The sequence below is a fragment of the Gymnoscopelus braueri genome, assembly GCF_963280865.1.
Source record: "Gymnoscopelus braueri genome assembly, chromosome: 17".
NCBI classification, from domain to species: domain Eukaryota; kingdom Metazoa; phylum Chordata; class Actinopteri; order Myctophiformes; family Myctophidae; genus Gymnoscopelus; species Gymnoscopelus braueri.
This window is the reverse complement of record NC_137617.1, coordinates 19039482-19053463: the sequence shown is the minus strand read 5'-3', so window position 1 is coordinate 19053463 and position 13982 is coordinate 19039482. Positions and strand designations below refer to the sequence as shown.

The following is a 13982-nucleotide window of genomic DNA, read 5'->3' as shown; positions in this document are numbered from 1 at the left end:
TTATAGTATGTAGTTTGTTTGGCGTTTGTTCTTTGTGTCTGTGTGTTGATCTGTTTAGATAGGCTGTGGTTCTGTTGTGGTCTGACAGGGGTGTTTGCGGGCTGACTGTGAAAGCTCTGAGCGATGCCAGGTTTATGTCCGTGATAAAGTAATCTACCGTGCTGTTTCCCTGGGATGAGCTGTATGTATATCTACCGAAGGAGTCCCCTCGGAGTCTACCGTTAACGATGTACAGACCCAGTGAGCGACAGAGCTGTAGCAGTTGTGACCCATGTTTGTTTGTTGTTTTGTCGTGATTGTATCTCGGGGGACATGTTGGGGAGCTGATGTGTCCCCCTCCTGGTAAGTGTTTGTTTCCCTGTGTGTTGAGGGTGTCAGGCCCTTGTCCTGTTCTGGCATTTAGGTCTCCACAAATTACAATGTGACCGTGTGCCTGGAAATGGCTGATATCCTCTTCTAGTGTGGGGAAAAAGTCCTCTGTAAAGTAAGGGGATTCAATTGGGGGGATGTAGGTGGCACACAGGTAGACATTTTTTTCGGTTGTGGTAAGTTCCTTGTTTAATTCCAGCCAGATGGAAGAAGTTCCAGTTTTTACTAGCTTAATGGCGTGGATTAGTTCTGATTTGTACCATATTAGCATACCTCCAGAGTCCCTTCCCTGGGTGACTCCTGCCAGTTTTGTAGATGGTACCACGAGTTCTCTGTAGCCAGTAGGACAGCCAGTGGGGCCGTCCCCTCTGTGCCATGTCTCTTGTAGAACAATGATGTCTATGTTTGCAATCTCTTTGGCAAAGTCTGGGGTTCTGCTCTTGATGCCAAGGGCAGTCGACCTCAAACCTTGTATATTCCAGGATGATATGGTGAGTGATTTGTACTCCATTGTTCACATTGTTGTTACATTCCAGAGGTTCTGCCCTGGGCCCATGCTGTGTAGAATTCCCTGAACATCTGCTCGATGCTGTGTGTGCTGGGGATGGCTCTGGTCACCGCCTGTGCGTATGTGTATGGTTGGAGAGGGAGGGGGAGAGTGGGCGGTGGTGAGGCTGATGCAAGAGTGTATGGGATGGACATCAGTGGTGTGGGTGAGCTGTGTGTGGGATGAGGTCTGGGTGGAGCAGTGAGGATATGCATCAGGGGTGTGGGTGGGCCGCCCTGTTGTGTGGCATGGGGTCTGGATGGGGCGGAGGGGTGTCTAGGAGAGGGTCTGCTAGGTTGATAGGGGTGGTGACGTCTAGTAGAGTGTCCTCTGTGTGCAGTGCGGTGTCCTCTGGGTGTAGGATGTTGTCCACGGTGGTTGCGTGTGTAGGGTGTTGTGTCTGTAGGGTAGTCGCGGTCGAGTGCGATGTCCTTCAGGCTCTTTGCAAAGGTTGGGATATCAGCCTTGCGGATGTGTACCTGGTCGTGTAGGCTTCCCTTGTGCAGGGTTGGGTGTTCTGCGAAGTGGACCTTACTCTTCCTTGCACAGATTCTGGAAGTCTGTGCGTTGATTGCGTTGATGTAGTCGTATTCGACGTCGCCTCTGTGTAGCAGTGCCGAGATGACTACTTCTGCGTTGGGGAATGTTGAGGTGGCTTTTTCTATCATTCCCTTGGTAGATGTGACCATCTCGTGGTCTTCCTGTACCCATATGTCGTTTGTGCCGGTGTGGATTATTATATGGCTGGGGGAGCCCAGCCGGTCCCTTGTCAGTAACTCCATTGCACGTGCTGTGTTTCGACATCTGATGTGTTCAACTCTGTGCTTTGGGAAGAGCTTTCTTGCATCGATGTATTTCCCATTTGAGTCAGTCAGGAGTACAATTTCTGGTTTTTGTAGCTGGCGGTTTTCTGGAGGTGTAGCAGTGGGGGAGGGTTGTGGTGGGTCCTCTTCTTGAACGATCTCTTGGGAGAGTACTTGGCTTTGAGGTACCGCTGATTGGTCAGGGTTATCTGGTATTTCTAACCCTTCCTGCTGATTGCTGGTTGGTCTTGCTTCCCTTTCAAGCTTTTCTATCTCTCTCCTCAGTTGCCCTATTTCCTTTTCTGTCGTTTTCCTTAGCTGTTCTGTGTCTTTTCTCATACTTTCCCTAGTCTCTGCTATTTCCTTTTCCTGTCTTTCTTTTAGCTTTGCTAGCTCCTTTCTCATGTCTTCCTTTAGCTGTCTTATCTCCTTTCCCATATGTTCCCGTAGCTGTACCAACTCCTGTCTGAGCGTAGGCTCACTCTCTGCCTGTTCCTTTGTGGCACTGGCCCTGGGAACTGTCTGTTCTTCCGTATACCCCAATAGCTGTTGCTCCATCTGTACTTGCCTATATTCTAATCTAAAGAATTGGTCATTCAACTTGGTAAGCAGGTGTGGCTCTATGGTGTGAGCTTTTGTGGCACTGATTGGTGGGGGTGGGGGTGGACTCTCTACTGTGTCTGGATGTATTGTCTTGTCTATGTCTATAGTGGTTGGAGTGCACTTTTCTTGTGCCATCTCCCTGATTTTGGTGAAGTCATTCATTATGGGTGTTCTATTTCCCTGGATTGTTACTCTTCCAGTTTTGTAAATGTTTACAGTGGTGGCTCCTTCCTCTGAGTGCAGTTTAAGGCTACATCCATCAGTCAGTGGTACCTTTTTTATCTCTGTGTAGTGCTTTTGTGTGGCTTCAATCCATGCCTGAGGTCTATGTGTGAAAAAGATTAGGTTTGTTTCAACCTTCTTTGAGTTATAGTCTGCATAAAGTGTCTCTAAGTTATTTGTCAGGAGTTCTGTCTTGTAGTTCTCCTTATCCTTAACCTTAGCTGATGTTGGATATTCAATTGGTATCGGTGTTGTGGGTGTGTGTGCTGTTGCTGTAGCTAGAAGCTCGGTTGCCATGGCTTCCATTGTTCAGGCTCACACCTGGCTCACCTAGCTTCACGCCCCTGTCTAACACCCCTCCCCCGGTACTTTCCTTTGTTATGCTACTTTGCTGCCTGCTTCTACTACTACTACTATTCTATGTGTCTAAATGTTTAAACTGTTCCCATGCAGTTTACTATGATTCTACAGTATTCTATTTTACTACAGTCTTACAACAATCTTACTACACTTCAATGTCTCTAGACTAGAGTTCTGCAATGTATCTCCAAACTTCAGGTTTACTTACTCAAGTTTGTTGTGTGTCTTTTCTGGTAAAGGAGCAAGTTTTAACTCCAAATGTTTTGTTGAGTGGTAAAAAGCTGTTTTATTCCTTGTTGTCCTTGATCCTTTTTGGTCTTTGTGAAAAGTGTTGAAAGTATTTCACAAAAGTCTTTAAAAAGTGTTTCAGCAATCCAAGGCTCAGGAGCTCAGACAAACACAACCTCTCACCTCAAGAGTCAGAGTCAGAGACTCACTGGTTACATAACTCATTTGATTGAATGTCAGCTTCTCTAGGCAAGGCATCCTAGCATTCAGCGAGGTCTTTGAACGAGCACTTCTCTTGTTTTCAGTCTTATCTTCATATAATTGGCCCTCGCTAATGCTCATTATAAGATGGCACCATTTCTGTCTACTTGCTCTGCGTCTCAGAGGTGGATTGTGGACAGTTCAGAAACCTGCCTATGGATAACATCGTCACATCGTCATTTTTCTGTTACATTTTTTATTTACTTACTGCAGGATCAATGGCTTCTATTTCAGTGTTCTAACCTTCCAGCAAGAGAAAGGCTGTAGTTTCCATTAGCTTGGAATTCCCAGCGATTATGTCACTGGGAACTGTCCAGAGCCGACCCCTGAGATATACTGTATGACCCAACGGAAATTCTGCCATCTTATAATGAGCATTAGTGAGGACCAATTATACGGAAAAGAGGTTGAAAATGGGTGACGTGCTCCTTTAACCGAACAATCTGATCCCTGCAACTGCTGTGTCCCATAGCATCCTCCATATGTTAATCCGTGTTCTCATTGAAGACGCTTAAAGCCAAACCTGCTTGCTCATTGTAGCTCGCGCAATGAGAGCTACAGCTGCATGCCCTGTAAGCTCAATGATGTTGCCGTTTGAAAAGGTTCCAGGGCCCCATAGACAGGTGGCCGTGCCAGCCTGGCATAGCTCACCAAAACCAGCAGGTCGGTTCAGAGCTGTTCATGTTTTAATGCTACTCAGTTCCAAAGTAGATACTTGGCTTCATTTAGTGACGATTCACACACACACACACACACACACACACACACACACACACACACACACACACACACACACACACACACACACACACACACACACACACACATGCCATGCTTTGTGCAGAACACACACACACATAATGCAAATTCACGTCGGTTGTGTCTAGGAGGCTACAGAAAATACACACACACTCACTCGCACAGACATACAATTTGGCCTAGCCTTATACAGAATAAGTCTTCTTCTTAATACTGATTTAAATTCAGTTGGATGGCCAGCCTGAATATCAATATTTTCCAAAATGATAAATGCATCTCCTGCACATGTTGTACTTTTGCGTTATGTATTTACTTTGGCCAATCCTTGTGCTGCATGGACGTGTATATTCTATATATCCCGGTTGCTAATTTATTCTCCCATTTATATTCTATATAATATAGAATATATTCTATTTGCTGAATTTCTTTCCTAGTCTGGCTGCAACATACAGTACAGTTATACTGTATATCCTACCTCAGTAACCTAGGGAAGATGCAATTCCGATTTCTTTTTTTATTATATGTTTTTCTATTTTTCATTTCTCTCCCAATGTAGTCGTTATGCCAGTTCCCATTTCCACCTCATGTAGTCCCTGTCACTGCTGACCCGGACTGCTTGATCTTGGTGAGGGCTGCAGACAATACACATGAAGTCACCGGCTGCTTCTTTTCACCTAACAGGGTAGAGCTTCACTGCAGAGGAATATGCTATTGGTCCCAGTTCTGTCCCTGCTGAACAGTTTGAGTTTGACTCTGACTCCTGTCACGTGTCTCCTTTCTCTCTGACCACAGTTTCCTGTCCCTCTACGCTTACAGTATACTATCTTATAAAGAAAACATTGCTGCAAGAAATTATTGTCTTTAAATAAAATGAAATAAAATCGAATTCTTGCTCAAAAGGATATTATCAGTCCACATGCACACACACACACACACACACACACACACACACACACACACACACACACACACACACACACACACACGCCAATACAGACCTGACGTTTGTGAGCATCTGTGCTTTCCATGAAAAGCTGTCATATGAAGTCTCTTGTCACTCAGCCAGTGTCTAGTACACATGCGCACGCACGCACGCACGCACGCACGCACGCACGCACGCACGCACGCACGCACGCACGCACGCACGCACGCACGCACGCACGCACGCACGCACGCACGCACGCACGCACGCACGCACGCACACACACACACACACACACACACACACACACACACACACACACACACACACACACACACACACACACACACACACACACACACACACACACACACACACACACACACACACACACAGGGGCGTAGCACCAAATTCTGGGCCCTGGGGACAAAGATTCCCTAAGATTTTTTTTTCTTTAAAAAATACCCCAACATTTTTTTCTTTTTTTTTTCTGGGGCCCTAGTAACTCAGTCCCACTTACACCCCCCCTGTGACGCCCCTGCACACACACACACTGCAGCCCCACATACACACTGGACTGTTGTCAACCTCAGTGGAATTCATTCAGTCAATCAGCAGAGAGGAAATTCTATTTCAGAGGATCACAACCTTGTCAGACATGCTTAATGTCCTGTCCATATCTCTCTCTCTCTCTCTCTCTGTCTCTCTCTCTCTTTCTCTCTCTTTCTCCCATCTCATCTTTCTCTCATTGACTGATTAATGCTCTATCTCTATTTCTATCTCTCTGTCTTTTGTCCAAACAACCATTGCGTCTATACTTGATGTATTGGCGCTGCACCTTTCTGGATCAGCTGAGTGACACAGGCCCTGAAAGTGACAGACAGCAGGTGACGGATGCTAAGAGATGACAGCCTGTGACACCGTTGTAGAAAGCAAGAAGACGCAAGGGGGCAGAGACTGACAGGAAGAGAAATCCTAGGGGGGATGTTGAGAGAGGATGAGAGAGATGGTTGAGAGCGAGTCGACACGTACTGAACAGCAGTGGCGGAAGAAGTACTCTTATTATTTACTTAAGTAAAAGTAGCAATACCACAATGTAGAAATAGTCTGTTATAAGTCAAAGGCCCCTATTCAAAGTTTCAATTGAGTAAAAGTACAAAAGTATTAGCATCAAAATATACTTAGTAGCCTATACCAAAGTGCTAACATTTCAAATCAAATGCATTTTAATAGACAAAGTATAAAATTGTGATTAGCTTGTTAATATATGTTTTGTAATAATAATCAAAAGTAACTGTAAAATTGTTATGGAGTAAAAGTACAATATTTGCCTTTGAGTTGTACTGGAGTAGAAGTATAGTGTTGAAAAATTGACATTCTCAAGTAAAGTCAAACTGCATCAGAATTGGACTTAAGTACAGTAAATGTACTTAGTTACTTTCTACCACTGCAGAACAGTAAGGTAGGAGGAGGGAGAGAGGTGATGGAGAGAACAAAGGAGGTGGGGAGGGTCACAGAGACCAGAAGAAAGGAATGTATAGAATAGAAGGAGAACGGGTGGGAAGAGTACAGAAAACAAGACTAAGGGCCATATTTAGAACATCTACCGTGTGATGCATGGTCTGAAGCTGCACCTTGGGGGGGCATGTCCAACTAATTAAGCCAATTCACTCACTCAATCCATGGTCAATTGTTCTCAAAGTGGACCCTCAGGGTTCCTTGAATGGGTTCCAAATGGACCCTTACAGGTTTTTCATTAGAAGCAAAGAAAGTGTAACACACATATATATATATATATATATATATATATATATATATATATATATATATATATATATATATATATATATATATATATATATATATATATATATATACTGCAGTACATTCATCTTATTATACATACAGTATACTGTACATACACAATTACACATCATACCTTATACATGTATTGCACATGTAAACTACAAAGTCATTTTAACTTGGACTTACAAATGCACACTTAAAAGGCTAACTTAAATTCTGGGCATAAACAAAGATCTTTTTCTCCTTTCCCGGGCATTCCACATTAATTGGGCATTATTAGACACTCCCTCATTACTTTAATGACTTCAATGCAGCTCAAGCCTTTGACCATCTTCAGGGTGAAGCAGATTCAGGTTAATGACTCGGTAAAGAGGTTTTGCCTCAGATCATTGTAAAAAGGACGGTAAAACTCATTTTCGGTCTCTAAACAGTCTTTCTTCCTATGGGATATTATTAAACACTTGAACCCTTGCAGAAATAGCGGATTTACAAGCTCACAACATGCTCCATTACGTGATGTGTTGTGAGCTTGTAGATCGGCTATTTTCGGGGAAGATATTTATTGTTGACCGAAAACAGGAGGGGCCCTAGTATGGAGCCCTTGTAGCCTGGTAAACCGGAAATCTCATTTCCATTTGATTTCAGAAGTGAGTCTGGCCTGAAGGCTTGTCTGGGCGTTTCTAGCCCGTACACCAAATGGACGAGCCTATCAGCGTCGTCGCTCATCGTTCTTTGATTGACAGCGACAGTTGGCCAATCAGGTGGCGAGTTCAAGTGAGCCCGAATGAAGCCGAGTGCAGCCTGAGTGCAGCCGACAAAAGACGAACGGCAGCCATTGTTGTTTGTGCGAGTGCCTTCACTTCTTACTGTCGTTTATAAAACGCTCTCAAACTTAGTTTTTGAGGCACGTAATTTACTTATAAGATATCGTTTGGATAGAATTTAGTTGTTTAACTTCATATATGTGGTCAATTAATCATGACAGAGCCTATTTAAAAATAAAAATTCAGAGAACCGGCAGGGGCGGACAGTGACACGCATAAGGCAACCTATTTTGGGCATGGCCATCTCAAAAGTCCCGTTGCGTCACATTAGTCGCGGAGGTGGTAAAAATGCACTGCAATTGGCTGAAGGGGAAAAACGATCATTGGCTGAAGGGGTTGTCAGTCAACGGTATTACTCCCGCCCAACTCCAGCCCACAGCCAATATTGCAGAATGGGCGATCAGGCCAGACTCACTTCTGAAATCAAATGGAAATGAGATTTCCGGAGGGAGGGTTTACCAGGCTAGAGCCCTTGGTAATACGGTCAGTTTCTATGGCAAATCTTTTAATAGATGATCCATATGTTGCTGACGAAGACCACACTGGTCAAAACATTGTACTAATAAGATTAACTTAGGGAGCAGCAAGAACAGTGTGGGATTATCTGTTATTTTCTTGTACTATATGTTTTTTATCCTGCACCCGTCGAAAGTCTTGCTTGGATGTGCGTGTAAGTGTATTATTTTAGACTGTAAAGGGAGAATGGAATGCCCAATCTTAATTGTGCACAAATTGAATCAGGTTAAGAGTAATCTCTCAAGAACAGATTCTGCTCTGCGTTTGAATCTGTCGGGGAGGTTCGTCATAACATGTACGCAGTAGCCTACAAGTGGGCGTGCCTTCAGATCAGGAAGCAGGCCGCGCTTTTCCCAATCAAATGTAGTGGGCGGGATTCACGTGTCCGTCGATCCTTCCCCACTCGAAACAAAGCAAAACTAATTTAACAATAGCGTCCGCGGAGAAGACAAAACCACGGAAAGATATTCACATTTTAACTTGCTCTTTCATCATAGAAACAAGTGGGCTTATAACCAAAACGATCCATGTTCTCTGGGAGAAGTGGTGTTAGTGTTCCGTGTAGAAATATTGTTAGTGGGAATGAAAACATAGTCGCACCACCGGAAGTGATGCGCTGAAGGCAGACCAAAACCCCGGTTTCCTTGCGCACGGGTGCTACGTTTTCTTCCTCCCAGAGCCAACTGAGATAGTCAAAAACAGCAGAGGGCGCTGTTTTTCCTTTTCATTTGGCGCTGGGTTCCCAGATTGGGTTAAGAGTAATATATGGTTCAGAGAGTACTGCTGTCTAATCATTATGTTCTGAGTTTAGGCCTAGACCAAATATCAACTGCCCATCTCTCCTAAGAAACTACTTTTCCTTGTTTCGATTAACCTTGCAGGTTACCTGTTACTAAAATATAACTTAAATCGGCTTCTGAAAATATATAAAAATCCTCTTGTCCATGGGTGGTTAGTTATGATAAACATCCTATCCTCAGACACATTTATAATTCTGAACCATAATAGTCCCTTTATGTCTAACTCCATTTGGTTCCCTGTCCATGTCTCCATTCATGACAAGGATCAGAGCAAGTTTGTGCACACAGAGGAACTTCGTAAAGCTCTATTTCATAGGACAGTGCATTTACTGTGTTCTTTAAATCCCCAATTACCAGCTGCATAATCTAATACCGGACATACAGTAGGTATACAGGAATGATAAAGCTGAGTGAAAGCTCAATATCCGAGATCTGAACACATCTTCATCTCATTTACAACTGCTCCAAGGGCTCTAACTGCAGAATCAGCAAGTCATTTACATAATACCTTTTCCAAAAGTCAAATATTGTAGAGTATCATAGATGACAGTCTCCAAAAGAAAATGTGATGGTGCTTCCCAGTGAACCCCATTTTTCTACAATTAAGAGTTTGTTCTTTCTTTCTTTCTTTCTTTCTTTCTTTCTTTCTTTCTTTCTTTCTTTCTTTCTTATGCAGACAGAGGTTTGCTTCCCTTTCCTGGCTTGCACCACTGTGGACACAGAATATACTGTATAATATATGTATATTATGTATGTACTGTATAATACATACATACAGTGCGGTACAGGCTCTGCCTTTGTGGACAAGTAGACCAGACTCTAGTTAGCCAGTCTGGAGTTCAAATTAGTGGAGTGGACCTTGTATCCTGTGCTGAATAGACTGATACATTATGTAATTCATTGGGACATGTGAGTCATTTTTGGATGATGGTCCTTTGATATGGATTTGATTGTTGCTTTCAGCCACAAAAGATGGAATTAAACTGTTTTCAAAGCAAGCCTGAAAATAGCCATGTAGGATAAGGAGTTGCTAGGGGGACTTCATAGGTTCATTGGATAAATTCTCAATTCCTGTTGCTTTGTTTGAGTTAGCCTTATCAACTGCCTTCCTAACCCCATCCAGAGAGATACTGTTCAGAAACTGATTGGGGTCAAATCTTCACCCAGCATTTCATCCTCTATCTCTCTTTCATAACAAGTGCTTTTCTTCCTTTTTTGGGGCTTGTCTGATATTGTTCCATAAAGTATCTACTTTATTGTTCCAATAAGCTTTGCACTCACAAAACCTTTTCTTTGTGTCATTACTCATGGTCTTTACAAACAAGGAGCATGAAGGTGCACAGCACATTTCATGGAAAGACGGTTGTTTTTTAGATATATTTTTGAGACTGGATGGATGGATGGATGGATGGATGGATTTCATAATATAATAAAGCAATTAACATCCTCTCATGCTCTGTGGCATGTATAAAAATACTAAGCACGCTCAGCTGACCTTGATTTTGGATCACGATGGCAAGAAGAAAAGAAGTGACTGTGAAAGTGTTCATTATTGGGACACGTGGGTGGCAGGAGGACACAGGAGGTCACTGACTGGTTTTGAAAACGTAGTCACCTGATCTCAACCCAACTGAGTACATATGGGGACTGAGGCGTTAGACAGCGCTCTCCACAACCATCGTCAAAACACCAAATGACAGAATATCTTTTGTTAGAATGGTGTCCCATTCCTCCAGTAGTTTCAGAGACTTGTACAATCTATGCCAAGGCACATTGAAAAAGTTCTGTTGGCTCGTGGTCGCCCAGCACCTTATTAAGTCACTTATATGCTGGTTTTTCCTTACATTTTTCGTGTCTGTATCAATAGAGAGAGGAAGACTAAAGAGACTGAAAGAAAAAGATATGCTTGAAGATATAGTAGCAAAGAGGAGAAAAATACGAACTTACGGAGAGAGAGAGTGCGTCACTATACTACAATCTGACTGGTGCTCTCTGATCCCATTATTCTCTCTGTACCTTTATACCTGATTTGTACTCTGTAGCGTGTCTGTGTCGTGCACCGAAAGTAGCCGATCTGAACTTGCAGCCGAGCTTGCAGATCGTCTGTTTGCAGTGTGCGACACGGCACGCAACCAAGTATAAATCAGGTAGAGCTCTTCTCACATCTTCACACACACACAAGAACACATCACACATTACATACTGTGTGTGTGTGTGTGTGTGTGTGTGGGGGGGTGGGGGTGGGGGTGTGCGTGTGCGTGTGCGTGCGTGTGCGTGTGTGTGCGCGCGCGCGTGTGTGTGTGTGTGTGTGCGTGTGCCATGTGCACACGTTTAGTTAGCGTTCCAGCACATGGATAGCATACTGCGCACCTGGCATTGTGTGTGAGAAAGACTTTTGCTCTGTATGCATTTGTGTGTGTGTGTGTGTGTGTGTGTGTGTGTGTGTGTGTGTGTGTGTGTGTGTGTGTGTGTGTGTGTGTGTGTGTGTGTGTGTGTGTGTGTGTGTGTGTGTGTGTGTGTGTGTGTGTGTGTGTGTGTGTGTGTGTTATCAGTAGCAGCCCAGCTTGCTGTAGTTAAGGGTGTCAGGACAGCGACGATTAAACTGAGCACAGGGAGGGATCATTGGCCAGATAATGAGCTGTGTATGAGCACGTGCATAAAAGTGTGTGTGTGCCTGCATGTGTGTGTGTGTGTGTGTGTGTGTGTGTGTGTGTGTGTGTGTGTGTATGTATGTGTGTGTGTGTGTGTGTGTGTGTGTGTGTGTGTGTGTGTGCTCTCCATTGTGCTCTCACACCGCTGTCCAAGAGCCAAAGAGGTAGGGAGGGAGGGAGAGATGGATATGGATTGTAGCAGAAGCCTGCTGGCATATATTGGCCAAATCAGCTCTATACCTTGACGAGGATGAGGAAGGGTTATGTTATGATGATGGCAAGATATGGAAGGAAGGAGATCTGCTAGGAATAAGGATGGAGGGAAGGATACGTAAAAAGCTAGCGAGGAAAGAAGTGGAGGGAGGGAGTGAAATGGACAGACAGCACAGAGCATCAATGAGAGGAAAAGGGAGAGCGGGAGGAATGCGCTGATTTATAGTCAGGTGAATGGTAATGATCAGAGGACTGGAAGGAGAGGTGGAGGGATTGAAGGAGAGGTGGAGGGATTGAAGAAGAGGTGGAGGACTTGACGGAGAGGTGGAGGACTTGAAGGAGAGGTGGAGGACTAGGACAGGTGGAGGGCTACTGTAGGAGAGGTGGAGGAGTGTTCTAACAATTAAAACCTCTTTGAATCTTTTAATACACATTTAGCTTTTGCACCAAAAAATATCTCCTTTCCTCTTCCTCATGTTGACTCTGTGAATGAAATTAAATCTAACCTGGAGGGAAATTCAGTTCTCGCAGCCATGAAATAATACAATTATTCAGCCTTCAGCACATTTGGAAAACCAACCAGGTAAAACTCCTGCATTCCTTAGTGAAAAGCATTAGAAACAAGTTATCATGAGCATTCATCTGTAAACACCTGTCTCAATCTAATTCAGAAATGTACACGAGGTAAAGTGTGTTAAAATAGCTAACGTTAGGTACTTAAATTTACCTGCAGTATCTGTCTCCACTCAATTGCGCAATACATGGAGCAGGGGAGATTAAATGGTATGGTAAATGGTGCATTTATATAGCGCTTTTATCCAAAGAGCTTTACAAAGTGCATTACATTCACACATTCACACCCCGGCGGCAGAGGAAATCATGCGAGGCTTCAATCTGCTCACATTGGGAGCAGTTAGGGGTTAAGTGTCTTTCTCAAGGACACTTTGACACTGACACGGGGGGAGCCAGGGATTGAACCGAGAACCTTCCAATTCCAAAATTTCTTTTCCAGGCATAAATATGGGAAATATATTGTAATATTTAGATACAATATTGTTGGTTCGACCTCCTTCAGATGGTCCAAGTCTTAATTAAGGGGGTTAGACCCCCTCAATCCCCCCTGTAATTCGAACCTTGCCTCCCTGTGTAGTCCCTGTCACTGCCATTCCCTACTGTTATTCTTGGAAGGGTTTAGACAACCAGCACTCTTTTCACTCCCAATTCCACTCCCTGCTAAACAGGCGTCCTGACTACCCTACGAGGTTACTAGTGCAGCAATAGAGCCAAGCCCAAAGGCACCGTGGAGAATATTCTGGGTACAGGAGGCGTTGTTGAAAAATGCAAGTTGTTTTAACAACCCGCCCACCCGCTCGCACAGACACACGCACGCACGCACACACACACACACACACACACACACACACACACACACACGCACACGCACACGCACACGCACATGCGCGCACACACACACACACACACACACACACACTCTTATTACTGTATATACTCACCATGTGTCCCATTTATCATGTTATAATAACTTTGCCAGTCAGTAGCCCACGTTATAATGTCTAGCCAGCTGTGACGGTTGGCTTAATGACTCAACTGGGTTTATTTAATGAGGTGAAATCTGTTGAAAATGTGAGGGTTGCCAGATTTGTGGGGAATCTGTCAGGGTTATGGGGTTTCCGAAGGACAAATGCACAGCAGCATGTGACGAGCATCCAGGCAGGAGTGATGTAGCAGACATTGCTGCGAGTGGCACATCTATTTTACTAAGCAAATACAAAGCCAATTCTGTAATGCTGAAAGATTGGTTTTATCGTTGACAATGATGTCTTTTATATGATCTTTCTTTATTGATTTAAGATTAGCGTGTAGAGCCACCTGGCATTTGACGTGGAGATAAGAGGCTTGGCAGATTTGAAGTCTGTGGGTAGCTTAATTCCGCTATTTGGCAAAGATTACTTATTGGAGCAGATGGAATATTTAGACAGGTTTCTCATTCTGACATTTCTAAAAGGGGGGAAAAAAACTGTTCATTTTCACAAATGATTTCATTCTATAATGTATTATCTATTTTCTAAGAGGCATA

General features: G+C 43.8%; 1 protein-coding gene across 1 annotated transcript in view; it reads left to right on the top strand.

The window, feature by feature from the left end:
• Positions 1–13982, top strand: part of LOC308104748 (protocadherin-15-like) — a 249305-nt gene that overhangs the window by 181963 nt on the left and 53360 nt on the right. The window lies entirely within an intron of this gene.